Source organism: Phacochoerus africanus, chromosome 1 (genome assembly GCF_016906955.1).
Source record: "Phacochoerus africanus isolate WHEZ1 chromosome 1, ROS_Pafr_v1, whole genome shotgun sequence".
NCBI classification, from domain to species: domain Eukaryota; kingdom Metazoa; phylum Chordata; class Mammalia; order Artiodactyla; family Suidae; genus Phacochoerus; species Phacochoerus africanus.
Genome location: NC_062544.1, coordinates 252,746,290 through 252,766,511, shown reverse-complemented (window position 1 = coordinate 252,766,511; position 20,222 = coordinate 252,746,290).

The window sequence follows — 20,222 nt, the reverse complement described above, 5'->3', positions numbered from 1 at the left end:
ATGTGTAACTGGGTCACCATGCTGTGCAGTAGGAAAAAAAATGCATCGGTGAAATAACATTGAAAAAAGAAAAAAAAATTAAAAACGTAAAAGTTACTATTATGATAGATTTCTTCCATCATGCCAAAATGAATTAATAGCTATGTCATGTCATAAAGAAATCTGAGGATTCATATAATCTTCAAATAACTGATTACTACCCATTTATTGTAGGTGTCAAAGCATTGTTATTTGTCCTGGCTGTATTCCAATTCCTGATCCACATGTCCTGCTTCTGCAATAGAAAGGTTTTGAACCGTAAGGTTGTCAACTACCCCTTCTTCATTCCCAGCCATAATTGGACTAGAGGACAAAACCTGAAGTCTCATCTATCCATCTCCTCGTCACTTGACAAGTAGAGGTAAGTTGAGACAATCAGATTCTCTAATTCAGTATTTAAATTCACATTTTAAGAAATAATTTTCTAATTAGAAGTTAGAGCAGAAAATAATATAGAGAGATGCCTGATTGCTCAGACTACAGTGTGTCATGTGGAAGACAAAGTAATGGGAAAACACAGCCTGTGACAAGCAGAATAAGTCAATTCATAGTGTGTTGGGTAAAGCAGACATATACATTGTCAGTAGAAACATATTATCTGCAGATGACTAGACAAAGTTTGGTGAATTTCTCCCTCCAGAGTGCCATGAGCCATTGAATCTACAACTGCCCTCCTGCTCCAGACTCTTTGGCCTCCCCTATTATGTATCCTATTCTCATAAATCTTCATGGAAACACTCTCATAGCTTCACATGTATCATTATAATAATATCCACCTACTTGATTTAGTTTGACTGATATATGTGCTTTGCAACCAAAAGGTTTTATCTGAACTAGTATCTTGAAATATGCAGTAGCTTGAAAAAAAAATTGTTCATGGAAACCGCACATGATCTAATTTGGAAAAAAGGTGTTTGTAGATGAATGACGTTAGAGATCTCAAGTTGAGATCACCCTGTATTATCCTGCTAGTCCCCAAATCCAATGAGACATGATTTTATGAAGACACAGACACAGGAGAAGGCTGTATGGAGACAGAGGTTCCATTAGAGTGGTGCAGCTAAAAGAAATGTTTGGAGTCAATCAGAACCTGGAAGAAGCAAAAAAGGATTCTCCCCTAGAGCCTTTGAAGGGCGGGTCTTCCTGCTGACAACTTGATGTTGAACTTTTCTCTAGAACTATGAGATAGAAAATTTCTGTTATTTTAAGCCACCAAAATTGTGACAGTTTGCTGCAGCAAACCAAGGGAATTCACACAAATACTGAGGATTCTTGCCCCATAGGAAATGAATGGCAGGAATTTTCACTATATGTTTTGAACATATAAACCTTGCCTTTATTTTCTTAAACAGAATGTTATAGATATAATTTAGACTATTTTCTAAACTCTGGATAAGCTTTATAAATTTTACTTTCATATTCGGCAAAGGTATTGATTTGCCAGTGAATGTAGATGTTAATAGAGGTGTTGGTCTCTATACCAAGTGGCCCTAGGTTGCTTGACCTTCTTGAATTATTATTTCTCCCTTACTGTGATATATTTTTAGTCTATTGTCTACTCTATACTTGTTATGATTTTATTTTTTGCCTATTAAACAATATTCTAGCATAAACAGTATCCTGGCATTTTAGGAATTTATTTATTATGCATAATAATGATCATTGTTTATAGCAATACAGCTCTTTCAAAGGCTACCAGAGGTACTAGAAAAAAAAAAATCTGTGAGTTTTTAAAGTTATTTCTGGATTCTTTTTTCTTTTTTCTTTTTTTTTTAATTTTAGGGCTGCACCCATGGCCTATGGAGATTCCCAGCCGAGGAGTCTAATCAGAGCTATAGCTGCCAGCCTACACTACAGCCACAGAAACGCCAAATCCAAGCTGTGTCTTCAACGTACTGCACAACTCACAGCAACTCTGGATCCTTAACCCACTGAGCAAGGCCAGGGATTGAACCCACATCCTCATGGTTCCTAGCTGGATTTGTTTCTGCTGCGCCACAGCGGGGACTCCTGGATTCGTTTTGTGTTCGAAGTGAGGTGTTAAACATTTTGTCTTATCTATAACATTTTTACCAAGTTATTTAGCATCTCATTATCTCAGTTTCCCTGTTTGTAAAAGGGAGATATGGTTAACTACTTCATAGATGTGTTAGAATTAAATGAATTAATATATGTAAGCACTTCAGTCAGTGTAGTTTTATATTAAATACAACAAACATTATCTAGTATTAACTTGTCAAATCCAATATTGTTTATAAGTATTAACAAATTAATTATTGCTAAATTGGTTGTGTTTTTTTAGCAGTACTTCAATCTCCTAAAATATTTACTTTTACTAGAAATGATATAATTGTATTCTTTATATATATATTTATATAGAATACAATTACAATGTATAAAGAATACAATTACATTATTTGTGTGTGTATATATATGTGTGTGTGTGTATGTATATATATACACAAATTACATTATTTCTGTATATATATACTTTAAGTATATCATCTTATATTAATGACCAATTGGGAGCAGAGCTCCTTCTAGTTGCCTAAATTTTTATGCTTGCTTTTAGACTACATATTTTTATTTCAAAGTCATTTTTCAAATAGCCTATTCAATACTAAATGTGTTAATTCCCCTGATATCCTTCCTTTGATACACATGGACAAAAACATCACTAGATTGCATCTTCTCCAAACTCAAAATACAGAGTTTATCTTCAACTCTTCTTCTTTCCTAAAATGATATACAATCTGCTAACTGTTCTTTCAATTCCACCTCTGCACCCCACACTTTTAGACACAATGTAACTTCCACTCTTGTAGTTCAAACTTTATTTTCTACAGCTTGAGATATATGAAAAAAATCCATCTAATTTCCCACCCCTGGAGTATATGAGTGTTTATGAGACTAAAGAGAAACAATATAAATACACTCCCAATTTCATGAATGATACATTTGTAAAGATAGGAGCTCTTGTTCTCTCTCACCTTTAATATTCCATAAGGACTGCCATCCCTTGACTCTGAAAAACCTAAGAGTGGTTAGCAATTATGATACAGTAATGGTTATAAATATCACCTCTACTTTACAGCTCTTATTTCAAATATTATTCCAGCCACTAGCATCAGTCAAGTTCCTGGTACAGGTCCCAGGACAAGTGCTAGAGGAGAGCCAACCCTTTCTTCTTTTTAGATATTAGGCTCTTGGAACTTTTTCCCACATTAAAGTTATATTACGTATAATGATGAAGTCCTAGAATTTCTAAAGTTCAGCAATGATTTGGGTAAATTAGGATTTTATAACAAAATAATGCATTTAAGAAGAATTTTGAATATTTCTGAGCTGACAATGAATGCTACAGAGATGGAAAATTTAAAGTGATAAAGAGAATTCATTTCAATAGGCTGCCTCTGTATCATGTTTACATGCATTAACTACAGACACACACACACACACACACACAAACATATCCTCACACATAGTACTATGAAATGCTTGTTCTTAGAGTTTCCGTGCCTTGCCAATATACTTTGTCAGAGAGTTGATTTTAGGAAGATAATCACCAAGATTATATCATGAAAGATTACTATTATTGGCAAGATGAATTTTACTATCTTTGGGTAGTCTCTCTAAAGAATGTAATGATTGAGTTACCTATCCAAACTGCCTGTACCTAAGAGTAAAGGCAGCAGGAAAGGAGGCCCAGGGAAAAGAAATTTCAGAGGCCCTTTGTGAGCCTCTTTCTGTGAAGTGAAAGATATAATTCAGGTTTTCTGAACTTCCTCAAAAACAGGCACTTCTTCCCCTTGCTTTGATGTGAACACCTTTGGTAACTTCTTCTCCTTGCTTTGGAGTGAACACCTTTGGTAATTGCCCACAAACATTTGTAGCCAGAAGAGGTGAGGGGGATCTATTCTGTCATTAGAGATTCCTTTGTATTGTTGAGAGAAAACTGAGAGGGTTAGAGCTATCAGAAAATGAACTTGGGCTCCAGGATCAAGGCAGCTGGGCCATCAGACACCATAGTCTCGATTCATGGCTGTTGCCAAAACTATTCCAGCAAAGCACCACCTGGCAAGTCACAGACTTTCTCTTGGAGTCTCGGATCACAACAAAGATAGACTAGGAGCAAAGATTAATGTTTTTGCTGTTATGAAACTCTGACCCCAAATGGAAAGACCACCTTACCATTTCAACCACACAGAATTGGTAGGAAAAAAAATTCACTACCAGGAAAATTCTACATATACACAATACTTAATCAATCTCCATAGCAAGAAATAAAAATCCCAGTTGAAAGAAACAAAAAATTAACTCAAATTCATAACAGTCCTGGAGAATTGAAGTTAGAAGGCACACAGAACTGATAACCATCTAACTATGATGTCAATGTTACAGGTTGTTGGGTGTTCAGAGAGCAGTCCCAGATACTCAGGGTGTTAGAACAGAGGTCTCTTTATAAAGCTGGGAAGTGTGAAAAGTTGTGTAGTACATTACTGGACTTAGGAAAGTCTATGTCTGGGAATATATCACCGTAGTATGCCACCTGGCTAGGCCGTGATAAGAAAACACCTCTTGCTAGAAACCTTTTCCACATAACTATGCTGTTTGCAATGAACAGTTTGAATTTTTAGCTACCTGAGAATGATAAAGCCTAGTAGTCAAGCTCACATGGTCTTTGTTCTACATAGTTGTGTCGTTTGTGTTCAGGTAGGGCTTAACTGCACTTGACCTCAGTTATACTAGTTGCCTCTTGCTTTCTGCTCTGAGACTTGTCCATTTGGTACACCTGTGAGAACCTATTCAAGCATTTCAATTCCTTCATATGCCTGGAAATTCTGGGGTACTAATGCCATAAGGGGCAACCATCATCCAAATGAGAGGAAAAGATGATGTTTAAATACTCTCTTGTGTTTCTTGCAAACAAGCTTGCCATATTTAGCAAATAAAAATACTAGACAACAATTAAATGAGAATTCGATATAAAATTCATACACTGATGATGTAATGCCCAAAGTGAAGCCTTTGAGAAGTGATTAGGTCTCAGGGGCAGACCCCTTATGAATGGGATTGGTGCCCTTATAAAAGGGGCTCAGAGAGATTCCTCTCAGCTTCTATCATGTAGGATATGAGAAGTCTGCACCTGGAAAGAAACCTCATCTGACCATATCTGTATCATGATCTCAGACTTTCAGCCTCCAAAATGGTGAGAAAAACAATTACTTTCTTTATAAACAAATATCTGTGGTATTTTATTACATTAGACTTACATGAAACTGAATGAACTAAGATCATGATAATTCCTAGCATCCCGTAGTAGTAAAGCTATTAAAATTCTTATGTATGATGGATTGGGATGAGGTACTAAGGAAGGTGGGGACTGAGTTATGCAGTATCTCTCCAGACTCTGTAGTCAGTTAACTATTGCTAATGGATTGAAAATCCAATGTTTATTAATGGCCTCGAAATAGAAAAAACAGACAAAACATGGGCCTGCACTTAAGGAATGCTCCAAGACATATTTGTGTCTTTATAGTTGCTTTTATTGCTGCTATTTGCGGTATGAATCAGTATTCAAGTTACATATTAACATACAAGAAGAGCCAATTCATCATTTCATTTATCAAAAAGCTTGTCATTTCTTCACTGGTTTTTAATGTTACCTCTTTCATATATTGTTTTCATATCCCTGTGTGTCTGTATCTGGGCTTATCTGTTCTATACTATTTATTTTTTCCCTAAACCAACATAATGTTATTTTAATTATTTTAATATTTTAGCTGGTAAAGAAAGTGAGTGTTCCATATTTTTCTTCAAGAGAGAATATTGGATAGTCATAATGAATTCTTTATATTTTTGTCTGTGTTTACATTGAATCTATAAATCAGTTTGCAAGGAATTTTATCTCCATAATATTTCACTTTAAAATCCAAAAACATGTTGTGTTTGTCTATTTAATTAGGTCTTTTTAAATGTTTCTCAGTAAAGTTTTACAGTATTTCCCATAGAGTATTCCTATGCATACTGTGAGATTTCTTTTCAGATAATTCATATTTTCCATAATATTGTAAATGGTATCTTTCAAAATTTCATTTGTTAGCTGCTTATTGCTGGTAGGTAGAAAAGAAATAGATATCTGTATTGATTTTGTATCCAGCATCCTTGATAAACTTTCTTATTATTCTAATAATTTATCTATAAATCTTCAGATTTTCTCCATATACAATCATATCATCTGCAAATAATGATATTATTATTTATTTCTTGCTATTTCTTACACTTTCAATTTTATTTCTTGATTACTTTACTGCCTAGGATCCCAGTGTAGTTCTAAATAGAAATACTGAAAGTAGACCTTCTTGTTATATTCCTAACTCTTTCAATGATCCGTCACAAGTATGATGTTTAAGTTTTCCATAGGTATTATTAAGCAGATTCTTTTCTAAGTCCTCTGTGAATTTTTATTTTAAATATATCAAATTTATCTAACTCTTTTCTGATGCAACCAACATAATTTATTTTCTTAATCTGCTAGTCCATTGAATTATAGTAATCATTTTTAAAATTTAAATAACCTCATAGTCAATATTTTTAACATGCCAAATTTCTTTAAACAGAATTATACATAAAATGCAATTCTAATTAAAATTCCAGCAGGTATATTGGAGAAATTGTTAAGATGTTTATAAAGTGCATATAGAAAAGCACTTCTTCTTGCCTCCATTATCTCTAAGCAATAGACTAACTTGTTCTTTTAGAGCTTTATATAAATGATAATATGTGTGTACTCTTTTTTTGTCTGAATTCTTCCACTCAGCATAGTTATTTTGAGATCCATACATGTTGTGTGGACAAGCAGTTAATTTACTTTAAAAAAAATTAATAGACTTTATTTTTTAGAGCAATTTTATATTCACAGTAAAATTGAGCAGAAAGTACAGCTAGGAGTTTCTCTTGTGGCACAGCAGAAACAAATCCAACTACGAACCATGATGCTGCAGGTTCTATCCCAGGCCTCTCTCAGTGGATTAAAGATCCGGCTTTGCAGTGAGCTGTGGTGTAGGTCATAGGTGGGCTCAGATCCTGCATTGCTGTGGCTGTGGTGTTCGCAGCTGTAGCTCCGATTAGACCCCTAGCCTGGGAACCTCCATATGTTTTTTTTTAGGTGATGCCCTAAAAAAAAAAAAAAAAGGAAAAGAAAGTACAGCTAACTCCCATATCCCCTAGCCATATACTCCTAGCCCAACACCTGCCTGATCTCCCTCCCTATTGGTATCCCACCCCACAGTGGTACATTTGTTACTACTGATGAACCCTGATACATCTTATTACTCAAAGTCCGTAGTTTACATTAGAGTTCCCTCTTGGTTTTGTATATTCTATGGGTTTAGACAAAATGAGTTTTGTTCACCACTGTAGTTTGATACAGAATAGTTTCCCTATTTTAAAAATCCTCTGTTATCTGACAATTAATCTTTTTCTTTCTTCAACTGCTGGCAACTACTGACTCTTTTATTGCTTCTGTAGTTTTGCCGTTTCCGAAATGTCATATAGTTAGAATCATAAGATATGTACCCTTTTCAGATTGGTGTATTTGACTAAGTAATATGCAATCAAGGTCCCTCCAGCTTTTTCTATGAGTTGATAGCTCATTTCTTTTAGCGCTGAATAATATTCCATTTTCTTAATGTGTCAGTTTATACATTCACCTACTGAAGGACATGCTGGTCACTTCCAAGTTTTAGCAATTTTGAATAGAGCTGCTATAACCACCGTGGTATAAGTTTTGTGTGTATGTTAGTTACAATTCATTTGGATAGATATTAACAATTATGTTTGTGTGGTAATAGTATGGTTTTGTCAGGAACTACCAATTTCTCTAAAAAGTTGCTGTACCTTTTATACTACTACCATGAGAAAATGAGAGTTCCTGTTAACTCAAATCCTTGACAGCATTTGGTGTTGTCAGTGTTTTTGGATTTTAGCCTTTCTAATAGATTTTCAGTGGTATTTAATTGTTTTAATTGTTTTAATTTGTGATTCCCTAATGACATATGATGTTTAACAACTTTTCATATGTTTACATGCTTTCTATATAGATGCCTCTTGCTTTCCTTATATCTTCTTTGGAGAGATAGTTACTCAGATCTTTTATTTCTAAAGCCTGTTGGTTATTTTCTTAGTGTTAAGTTTTAAAAATTCTTTGTATATTTAGGATACCAGTCTTTTGTCAGATGTGACTTTTGCAAAAATTTTCTCACAGTATATGTTGTGTCTTTTTATTCTCTTGACACTCTCTTTGGCAAAACAGAAGTTTTTGTTTGTTTTTGGTTTTTGGCTACATCAATAACATGTCGACATTTCCAAGCCAGGAAATGAACCCAAGCCAGAGCAGTGCAAGCCATTGCAGTGACAAGTTTGGATGCTTAACCCATCGACCCACATGGGAACTCCAAAGCAGAGCTTTTTTAATTTTGATGAAGTCTATCTTATCAATTCTTTCTTTCTTTTTTTTTTCTTTTTTGGTCTTTTGTCTTTTCAGGGCCGCACCCGAGGCATATGGAGAATCCCAGGCTAGGAGTTCAGTCAGAGCTGTAGCTACTAGCCTATGCCAGAGCCACAGCAATGCCAGATTCAAGCCGCGTCTGTTACCTACACCCCAGCTCACGGCAATGCCAGATCTTTAACCCACTGAATGATGCGAGGGATTGAACCCACAACCTCATGGTTCCTAGTCAGATTTGTTTCCTCTGCACCATGACGGAATTCCCTAATTAATTCTTGCATGGTAAATTTGGTATTGCATCTAAAAAGTCATTGCCATACCTAAGGTCATATACATTTTCTCCAGTATTTTCTTCTAGAACTTTTATAGTTTTGCATTTTACATTTAGGTCTATGATCCATTTTGAGTTACATTTTGTCAAGGGTATAATATCCACATCTCTATTTTTTTTCTTTTCCTTTTTGCATCTCTATGTCTAGTTGTTCCAACACCATTTGTTGAAGAAGAGGATCTTGCTCCATTGTATTCCCTTTCCTTTCACATTTAAGTATCTGATTATTTTTGAGTTATTTTTTGTATATGATATTAGGTAGGGGTCTGAATTCATTATTTTGCATATGGATTATTTTTCTTTTTACATCTTAATTTTTTACCTGAAATATTGTCTTTTGTTTAAAATCCAATCTATCAGAATTTCTTCTTTTGGATATTTCTTTGTGGAGAATTTTCAAGTTTTCTTGGGCAATTTTCTATTTTGCTTTAATTCATGAAAGACGCTTTTCTGGAGTAAAGTATTCTAGGTTGTCAGTGAGTTCATTTTTGAGTACTTAATTTTTTTACTCACTTTTTTTATTAAACATGAGAGTCAGTTGTCAGTCTGCTTCTTGTCTCTTTTGAAAGTAATCTATCTTTTTTTCTTTATTGCTCTCAAGATTTTCACCTTAGTTCTGACTTTTATCATTTTTATTATAATATGACCATATATGGGTTTATTTTTACACTTCTTGTTGAAAGTGACTTGACTTCTCAGACTGTAGATTGGTGTTTTAAATAGATATGGGAAAACTCAGCCATTATCACTTTAACTATTATTCTTTCCTCATTATCTCTCTCATTTTCTGGAACATTCATTAAAACAATCTATTTTTTGTGCACTACCTTTCTTCTAATGTAAACTCTAGTAAATTTTCTTCTTAAACTGCACCTAACCCCATGTTAAATCCAACTTTTAAATGTTTAATTTTGAGATTGTATTTTTCATTTCCAGAAGGTCTATTTGAGACTTTCCCCTTTTACCATTTTAGTTTCCTTATTTATATAAGTTTTCATTTTGTTTCTTTGCATATTCAATGCAATAGTTTAGAATACATGTCTGACAATTATAATATCTGAAGTCATTCCCTATAATTTTTCTGCTTATTTTTATTTCTGGCACTTTATTTCCATATATGATATGTTATTTTTTCTTGTAGTATACTTATCACCTATGAACAGTAATTTGAAAACCATGTTGAAAGTACTTTTTTCAGGAGCGGATTTTTACTTGCTTTTACCAAACAACTTGGTAGTACTGATTCAGCTGGGTCTTTGACCATGCTTACAGCTTAAAGTCACCTAGACTCCTCTGGTGAAGAAAATCAAATTTGCTAATATGTGGCAGAGACAGTTATTGGCCGCAGCATCTCAGGGTCAATTTTCTTTTATTTTTATGGCCCCTATTTTTCTCAGTGACAAGACAAATTTGTGTTTGGATGTTAAAGATCAGGTTTGCTTTTCCTCTATCAGTACTTTGACAACATAATATATTAAGATTTCATTTTTAATATGCTGTAGTCTTCTATTAGACTTAGCTCTTGGGGAAGTTGCAAAGCCTTTCTTCCATTTCCTTTTTTGCAATAGGCATTATATTAAACTCAAGTTAGCCTGTCCAATGGCTGTTCTCAAGACAAGAACATTTAATTAAATATTCAAGTATTTTCATACCAGTGTCTGTGCTTACACTTTCTTAATTTTGGACAAATAGTTTTTTTTATATCTTGCATTTTTATTTTTATTTTATTTTATTTTTGTTTTTTTTAGGGCCATACCCATGGTATATGGAGGTTCCCAGGCTAGGGGTCAATTCGGATCTGTGGCTGCCAGCCTACACCACAGCCACAGCAACGCTGGATCCACGCCACATCTGCGACCTATGCCACAGCTCACAGCAATGCCAGATCCTTATTGCACTGAGTGAGGCTGGGGATGGAACCTGCATCCTCATGATGCTAGTCAGATTCATTTTTGCTGAGCCATGATGGGAATTCCTGTAACTTGCATTTTTTAAATGGTCTTAAGGAATTTAGAAAATATTTTATCCAGTATTTTTTTTACTATTTTCAATAAGAGAAGTGGCTCAAATAATGTAGTCTTCTGTTCTGGTAATAGAAGTCCTTTCTCCATGATACTTAATGATGGAGAATAATTCTGGGTTGTTTATTTACCTCATCTTTTGGTCTTAGTATTAAGGATGCAGACTTGAAGAACTTTACCTAAAGAATTTCAGTAGAATTAGGGTCAGTCTTTACTTGTTGATGGCTCTAATAACTTGGCAAATGAGCACAAAGAAAAACATTCTCTGATGTCAGCTAGATTGACACAGGAAGGATCTTTGCATTAGACTCATGCTCTAGACAATAGGTAGTTATATTGTAGTGTGTTATTAGATGTAAGAATAATACCTGTTGTCAGTATATAAGACCCAGCTATACATAACTGTTAAGATACTGCATTGCAACATTTTCCTTAAAGATTTAAAGGAAAAATAGAACCACCTAACCATTGATAAATCATGTTTAGTGGAAAGAACAGGGGGAAAGGATGAACACAATGACCATATTCTCCAAGTTTATGGGAATTTGCATCACCAGTGCTGTTATATTGGATAGGATGCCAATGCCTCTCCCTTAATCTTACTCAGAAGACCTCAGATTTTAGAAAACGATGGTATGGGGGTGGCAATGCAGGTAGAATACTGGTGTCCAAACCAAGATCATAGAGCACTTACATATTCAGGAGCCTAGAGTCCACGAGATTCACCATTACCTAAAACCACTTGTGTCTACCGAAGTCACATCTAGATAGATAAATATGATTTTATGTGGAGAACACAGTAGCGTCATACTGATGACTTCTTTATTCTAAAAGAAGGTAGGAAGCATCACTCTCCTTTACCATGTTTCAAATTACTAAAGATCAAGTGTGGTTAAAAGAAATATTCTTTTTGTACTCTTTTTCATCCCCACCTTCAGTTCTGGTGGGAAGGGGACCTTTTCTTTTTAATAATGTAAGGATTGGTGATCAATATTAACAAGTAAAAAGATAGTTATTCCTTCCCTGGCTGGGGGACTTCCATATATCAAAGGCATAGGGAAAAAAAAAAATGTTACTCCTATAGACACTCCAGTCTGAAACAATGGAACAGTCTGTCACTCCTTTCCAAAACTGGAAGAGGGATAAATCTGATCCCTCCATGATCTGAATGGAAAGTGAGAAAATAAAGAAGTGACAATCTATCCAGAGCATAGAAAAATGGAAAATGAAATGAGAGGGAGACCGAGGGAACAGGAACTTCCATGGTTTTATCATTGGCTCTCTGTACAGCTTGTTTTTGTTTTTTCAGGTCATAGATTATTTCTTCATCAACATACTCTCTCAGTGACTCCAGGGCCTTATGGCATGCCTATATTTATGTAAAACAAATATATAAAATTATTGTTTCAAAATATTTTTATTTTTTATAAGGCATACTATAAAAATGAAATACATTGAATGTTATTCTTCATAGTTGATTATTTTAAAACACAGTCCTAGAATATTAAATATATTTTTAGAAGAAAGTCTAAACACTAATGTATTTTTTTACTATAAACATATTCACTATAATATATATTTGATATAAATGTCAGAAATGAAAAGTAATTAGTTGTTAGCAAGTTCAGGAAATTTGACATGAGGAAAACATTCCAATACTCAGAAAATAGTTTCTGAAACCTAAATCACCTCTAATTCCTAACAAAATTAAGTAATTCATTTCATCTTGTTTAGTTATTTAATTATCCGATAAAGTAAAAAGTCAGAGAGCAAGTCTCAATCAAAGCAAAGAAAGATTTAATTTTCATATTACAGTGAGGCATACAACTTAGTTGTTAACAATAAAACGTTTTAAGCCATATGCTACTTATGCTTTTCTTTTAAGCTAGAAATTAGAATGTGCTAATTAGAGTGTGGGCTGCATCTAAAAATATACTGCTCTATTGCAAACATGCTTAGATAAGGACCTACATTGAATCCCAGTAGGAAAAAACTATGCTGTAATTATCTGAAAACCAAATAAATAATTCACCTTAATATTTTTTAATACATTAAATGACTGGTTCACAAATCACTTAATCATATTTTATGTAAACTTTTTTATAATGAAATTTATTACATATAAAAAAGTGACTTCTATACCAATATCATATAATTGTTTCATATTCAGCAGCCATTAAATTTTCAGCACAAAACTATTTTGAGTTTCTCAATAATATCTTCACAACAGAGAAAATTTCATGAAAACAAAGCACAGAAATCTAGTTCTAATCTTAAGGCAGATATTGTGCTATTTTGGCTCAACTATGAACCACTTACCAAACTTGTCTATATCCTTCCCTGTTCCTTTTGTTGAAATTATAAGTCGGCATGGGTTTATTTTTGAATGAGAGAAAAGCATTTTTGAGAAGTGCACATTAATATAGTAAATTTATCTCAAATACATATTATGTAATAGTTACTGCTTGTTTACTTTTGGAAAATTAAAATTTTAATGCACAACTTTAAATGGTAGCAGAAAAGCAGAGACAATTTTGTTTCCTTAATACATTCACTTACAAATTGAAGTCTACTAATAATACAATGATAATTACTACTATTTTCAACAGTAGTATAATTGTTCCAGGATTGTAGAGAAAGAAATACTAAATATAAAGGGTGAAATTAAACATACATTGCAGAATTAGAGAGAACAAATATGTGAACACTATTTAGGGAAACAGTCTATTTTAATAAATAGCATTTTTTTAATGTTAAAGGAAAATATTTTAAGTTGCTGTGAAAAACTTTAGGCTTTCTAAGAGGAAAGGCAAAAAGCAGAAATAGAGAGTCCAGAGAGGTTATTTTACCTGGCTTTACAATGAAATAAACCCTTAAATGATTTAATTTTTTTACCCCTTTGCACTTCTTATTTCTATATGCATTTTCACACATCTCGTTTCTTTTTACTGCTCAATTCTTGGAACCTTAAAATTGGGTTATAAAAGGAGTGAGGGTACAAATCTGCTACACAAATATGGGATTGATTGATGAAAAGGGTTCCTGGTGAAATGGAGTTGCTTGGCCTTATTTTCAGAAAGATTTCTTCTTTTTCCTCTTTTTTTCATAGTTGTCTTCAGCCACCATTCCTATAAAAATATGCATGCATTTCCCTCTTTAGTAAAACTTTCCTTAATCTAGTATGTTTTGATGTCATTGCTGCTTTTCCATAATTGTGTTCATAAATACAGTAGATTGATTCAAAGAGCTTAACTTTTTAACATACAATATGATGTTTCCTTATGGGTTCAAATTAGTTTAGAATGTGGAAATTTAGTTTCTCATCTAATTCCTAAAATACCACATTTTCTTTAACTATTTCTATCTTGCCAGTGGCTAACAATTAACTAAAAATGGACTTAAATAACACATTATTAAATTCTCACCCAAACAGCTTGCAAGGAAATACATGTCTTTTCTGTGATGAATGGGAAGTGTTGCTTATTATTCTGCCAAGGATTTATCATGTCATTTGCTAGAAAGCCAAGTGTTGACATTGATCTTAATTGGTCCCCATCAAATGCCATATCTCCTTGACATAGAATGAGTTTGGGCCATCACCAATCATCAGCACTCTAAATATTGATGTAGCATTCCTTTGCATTGGAGTTTAAAATTAAAGTAAATATGCAACATGTGAAGTTGAAGCAGTATGAGCCAGATTCAAGTTACTAAAGAATTCAGTTCCTGAGAACAAATATGACATACAGAATTGAGAAGCACCTTTCTTTAAAATTCCTTAGAATAGTTATCATATTTCCAAGGCTAAAAAGCAGTTTCCTATGGTTCCAAGCTGGTAAATTTCCATGGCAAACAATGAGGAATTATAGAAGCAGATACTATTAAGCTAAAGATGACAAATACATTCTAATTTTTGGCACTTATCTTTAAATAAGTCAGTGACCCTATAGATTGTGTTTTATTATTTCTGATACCATTTACTTGCAGGAAAATTATAAGTTTTTACAGAATGTCTTATAGAAAGAAAAAAAAAAGATAAGAGAAAAAAAATCTTTGTAGCATCTCTCTCCTAAATACTAGGTGATTATATTTTAAGTCATTTTTGCTCCCAAAGAGATACTGGTTGGGGAGCCTATAAATATACTCTGAAGTGTCTTAGCAGAATTTTTTTGTTGTACCATGCAAAATCTTCTACATGGGAAAGATAAGTTAGAAACTTCTGGGAAAAAGTGACCTTTTTGTTCTTCATCTCTTTGTTCTTCTCTATAATCAATATAGTTTAAAATCAAAGAAAAATCAATACTTTTTCTTTATAAATCATATTTTAGATATAGTATTTAACAACAGTGAGACCTAATGACTTTGAACTTAACTCTTACACTTGAGCTTATGTAAGCCTTTAAAACACCTGTTATTATGCCCATATTCCATAGAAAAGGTATTTGTCATTGAGGTTGATTAACTTTTCCAAAACACATATTTAATAAATATTGAAGCTAAATTTCAACTCAAGGCAATTTTACGCAAAAAGCTATACTCATCATCATGCTGTCCCATCACCCAAGAGCTTATATAATAGTGCAACTCCATGGTTTTATAGAAATGAATACCATTTACATTTAAGCAATGCATCACATTCCATCATAAAGTATTCAAATACATTGTCAAATATATAGATATTTTTTCTTATTTAAGGAAAAAGTATCTTGCCTAAGGTTACCCAGTGACTGCCAAAACTTAAATGAAAATATAAAACTAATTTAAATATATCTGACAGTGAATATTATAATTTATAATACACATGCTGTTTAAATGTAACTCTCCTGCTGGGGGCATTTGATTAAAAAAAGACAAGGGGAAGTGTAATCAAATTATCTATTTAAACTACCTTGCCCTACAGTGTGTATAGATTTAATAACCTAATGGCAGTTCCAGTGGAAAAATACCATCTATGATTTTTATAATGGAAAACCATTGCTGTTTTATTTTATGCTCCTCAGTGAAAAAGGCAAAAGTATAAACGTAAAAAAATAAACAGTAACAATATAATTGCATACTGGCATTTCTATAGAAGTCAAACATTAGCTTTTTTGTTTTGTTTTGTTTTGTTTTTAAAGAAATCACACATGAATCTTTCAGAATAGAACTATATTGTAATGTTCCCAGGAGAGGAAAAGTTTATTCCTTGCCATACAGGATTTTTACAGAAGCCAAACCACAGCTAGCAGAGAAACTGGCAGAAAATAAGTAGCAATATATTTATAGAGTTTTACTGTATTTCATGTCTTTAGCTTTGTTTATTTGATGGCTCAGGTAATATATGAACAGTATTTGTTTGACAGCATCTAATTTTTGTTTTTCATTAAAAGTGAAGAAAATGTCCTTTTATCAGTTTTCTTTCCTCTATTGCCCTAGAACATAAAGAAACAATAGACCCAATTTTTCTTCTTTAGAATTCTTCAACCTCCTTATTTGCATTCATGAAACCCTTTTCTTATGTTCTATAGGTAATTCTACCTCTCTGTTACCTCCCGTTCTCTAAATATTCTTATGTTTTGGTCTTAGTCTGGTAACTCTCAACAGTTTTAAATGTTAAATATTTATGTCATTTTTCTCCCTATTAAAAAAGGATACATGACACTGAAAAATTCTAAACATTTAATAAAAGTTTCACTTTATTAAACATTTAATAAAAGTTTCCTTTAATAAAAGTTTCACTTCACTAGAGAAATATGACAAACCAGGTTAGTTAAAAATAAGTCAAGTTAAATGACACCCCTACCACATTGATAAAGTTAAAAATTATTTACTCTATATATACTAATAATAGTTTTCAAATGAACTCAAATGATGGTAAATCAAAGATATCACATAAGTAAATTCTTCATTTATATCCTTAGCAAACTCAACGCTGGAATAGTAGTAACTTAAAGATGTCACAGAATTATGTTCCTGTTTCTATCTTTACCAAGAGCAACACTGGAAATCAAAATATAATCTGTTCCCAAGCAGTTCTGGGAAAACTTACAGATTGAGAAAAGGAGTCCTGGAACAAAAGAAATGGTTCCTCACAGAGGCAAGTATGACATGGAGTTAACAAAGCTTGAGCTTCAGTTGTGTTTATATGATCATATGCTGCTAACAAATATCTGGTAAAAATACATTGGCAAAATGTGCTATGGGTGATATTTTTGAGTTGTTTTCTTAAAGAGTACTCAAATATTGTACAAAATCCACCCCCCCCCCATTCTGGTTCCATGCTTGATTCCTTTACATATAACCTGGGCTATGAAAATAACATGTTCTAGTAATATAGCAACAACATCATGAATTCTCAGCAATGTAAGAGTCATTAAAGCTCATCCATTCAACCTCACAATAAAATGCTTTAAAATCTTTAATTATTTAAACTGAATACAGTGCATTTTGGTGTTTTAAATAATACCCTTGCCTGATCCTCACACATTGACGACTGAAAAAAACTTACAAATAAACTTTGTTAAAGTATAAATTAAATACTCCCATATTTAAGAGTATATTTCCATGATTTTTTTATACACTGGTGTGGTCATATTTACATTCCTGATATGGAGAACCACTAACACAATGAGAACATGAAAACTTTGCTAACGTGCTCCCTAGAAAAGCTGGTGAAAACTGTCTTAAAACTGTCTGGAAATGGCCCTAAAATTATGCAGGAAATGAAAAAAAAAATCATTCAACAAAATCTAAAACTCAATAGGAACTGTTAGATCTATGTTATGTAAAGTAAGACTGCATTCTTCCTACCTCTAAAATCAGCTATGATGGTTGCGCCTCTCTGTGACTATACTAAAAATCAAATATACTAAAAATCATTGGATTATACACTTTAAAGGTGTAAATTGTAACAGATAACAACTACATCTCATAATGCTGTTATATAAATGACATGGAATATTTCCCTAAATCACATCCCCACCTTGTCCCAGGCAATTACTGATCTTCTTTCTGCATTACAGACTGGATTTGTATTTTCTAGAATGGCATATGCATCACGTGGTAGTAGATGTATTCTTGTTTCTAACTTATTTTGTTCAGGAAATATGTTTGTGATTCATCCATAGAGTATTCTGTCAGTCTGTTGCTTTCTGTTGGTGAATAGTAGTATTTGTTAGCTATTCCATATTTGTTTATCCATTATCTGGTTGATGAACATTTGGGTTAGTGTTATTTTGGGATTTTATAAATACATCTTTCCTGAACATTTGTATGCAAAATTTTGTGTGGACATATGTTTTCAATTCTCTTGGTAAATACTTAGTGTGTAATTGTCAAATGCTATGATACGTATACTTCTTAATATAATATAATACATTAACAATAACTATTTACTACTTACTGTGTACCAAGCATTGCTTTAATCTCTTTATATGTGCTAATTCATATAATCCTCACATGACCTGAGACACAGAATCCTCATAGCAGTGATTTGAAATATACATTTAACACACAAACATATATGATATTTTAATAATTTATCTACTGTTATATTTTCTTCCCCATTTTGTACCTGAAGAACCTGGAACACAGTTTCTTTATAGAAATGATTGATAGTACACATACATTACTATAGTATAAATACACATAATGAAATTTCAAGATGCTACAGTATAACCTAATATTGATTTTTATTGAGAATAGAAATCCAGATCATTTCTTTACAGAAAATGATCATTGGAGAAAAAAAGGAAATGGTTAAAATGTAAGGACAAATTTTATTTGTATCTGTGAACTTGGATGGTAAATTTTGATCACTTTAATGTTATCTCTTCTGGAGTTTGATTTTTTGATCATCCCTGTCTCTTTCGTACCTACAATCTATCCTCCACTAATTCCTCCCCCTTAGATTACTTATATACTCAAGAAACTTTCATCCTTAGCAACAATAATAATAGCAAACCTTACATTTAACTTTTTCTCTATACCAGTATACAGCAAACTATCATTACTTTTTAACTCTTAAATTTCAAAAAGGATCATACACTTTGCTTTCTTCATCTTTCAATTGCTGATGTGAACCTCTACCACTATGATGTTAATGAGAGAACTCTGAAAGACTTCACCAAAGCCTTCCTTAATTACCAGCCCCCTCTTGGTTCTCTTCATATGTGAAAAAAATCTTAAGGGTTCTCTTTATAACACTCATTTCTTCTCTCTAGATTCCCTGGAGAGTTATAGCCATTGCCAAAATGTTATATAAATATTATTATACATAAAGTTTTGCCAAATATATATAAAGATGCCTACTTTAAGATAAGGGCTATATTTTCAACTGCCTCCTTTCATCTCCACCAAGATGGATAGCTGGTCATTCAAGCTCAGTGCATCAAAAGAGTAATTTCTGGAGTTCCCGTCGTGGCACAGTGGTTAACGAATCCGGCTGGGAACCATGAAGTTGCGGGTTCGATCCCTGCCCTTGCTCAGTGGGTTAACGATCGGGCGTTGCCGTGAGCTGTGGTGTAGGTTGCAGATGCAGCTCGGATCCCGCGTTGCTGTGGCTCTGGAGTAGGCCAGAGGCTTCAGCTCTGATTTGACCCCTAGCCTGGGAACCTCCATATGCCGTGGGAGCTGCCCAAGAAACAGCAAAAAAAAAAAAAAAAAAAAAAGACAAAAAAAAAGAGTAATTTCTTACATCTTGCCCACTCCTTAATCAAACATTATTGATGATGATGATGATACAGTTGCTGATTGAAAAAGATTCAAAGCTTATCTGCTCTTCCTACTCTATCTCCTCTGTAATTTGCAATGTTAAGTGCCTTTTTAGAGTGGTGGGTAGCACATCAGTCTCATAATTAGCATTGCTATTGAAACTGACAGTATTAACGGCCTGAACCTGTAGGAGAAAATGTCCCAATGAAAATGTAGAAAGGAGAGACCCCGGCCATGATGACTAATCAAAGTCTAGCCAACTGCCCCAATCAGTCCTCCCCCACGCATCTGCTTCTGTAAATTTGTTTCCGCATCTACTACCATGCCTGACGTCACTCCAGTCCAACTAGCCAAGCTTGGACCCAAAAGACGTAGCCCATAAAAGCCTAGTGAAACCCTTCTTCCGGGCTCAGACTCTGGAGATCCATCTCCTCTGAGCCCGCCGGAGTAATAAACCTGAGTTCTCCAATTCTCTGAGTGCTCGCTTGGTTTCTCACTGGATAAAAGAGCTGATCCACTGCAGCCACCGAGCTGCTGGAGCTAGTACGCTGCAGTCACAGGGCTTTCCCAGAGCTGATATGCTGCAGTGCAGGGAAGCTGGGCAGCTGCCTTAACAAACCTAGCCAGAACA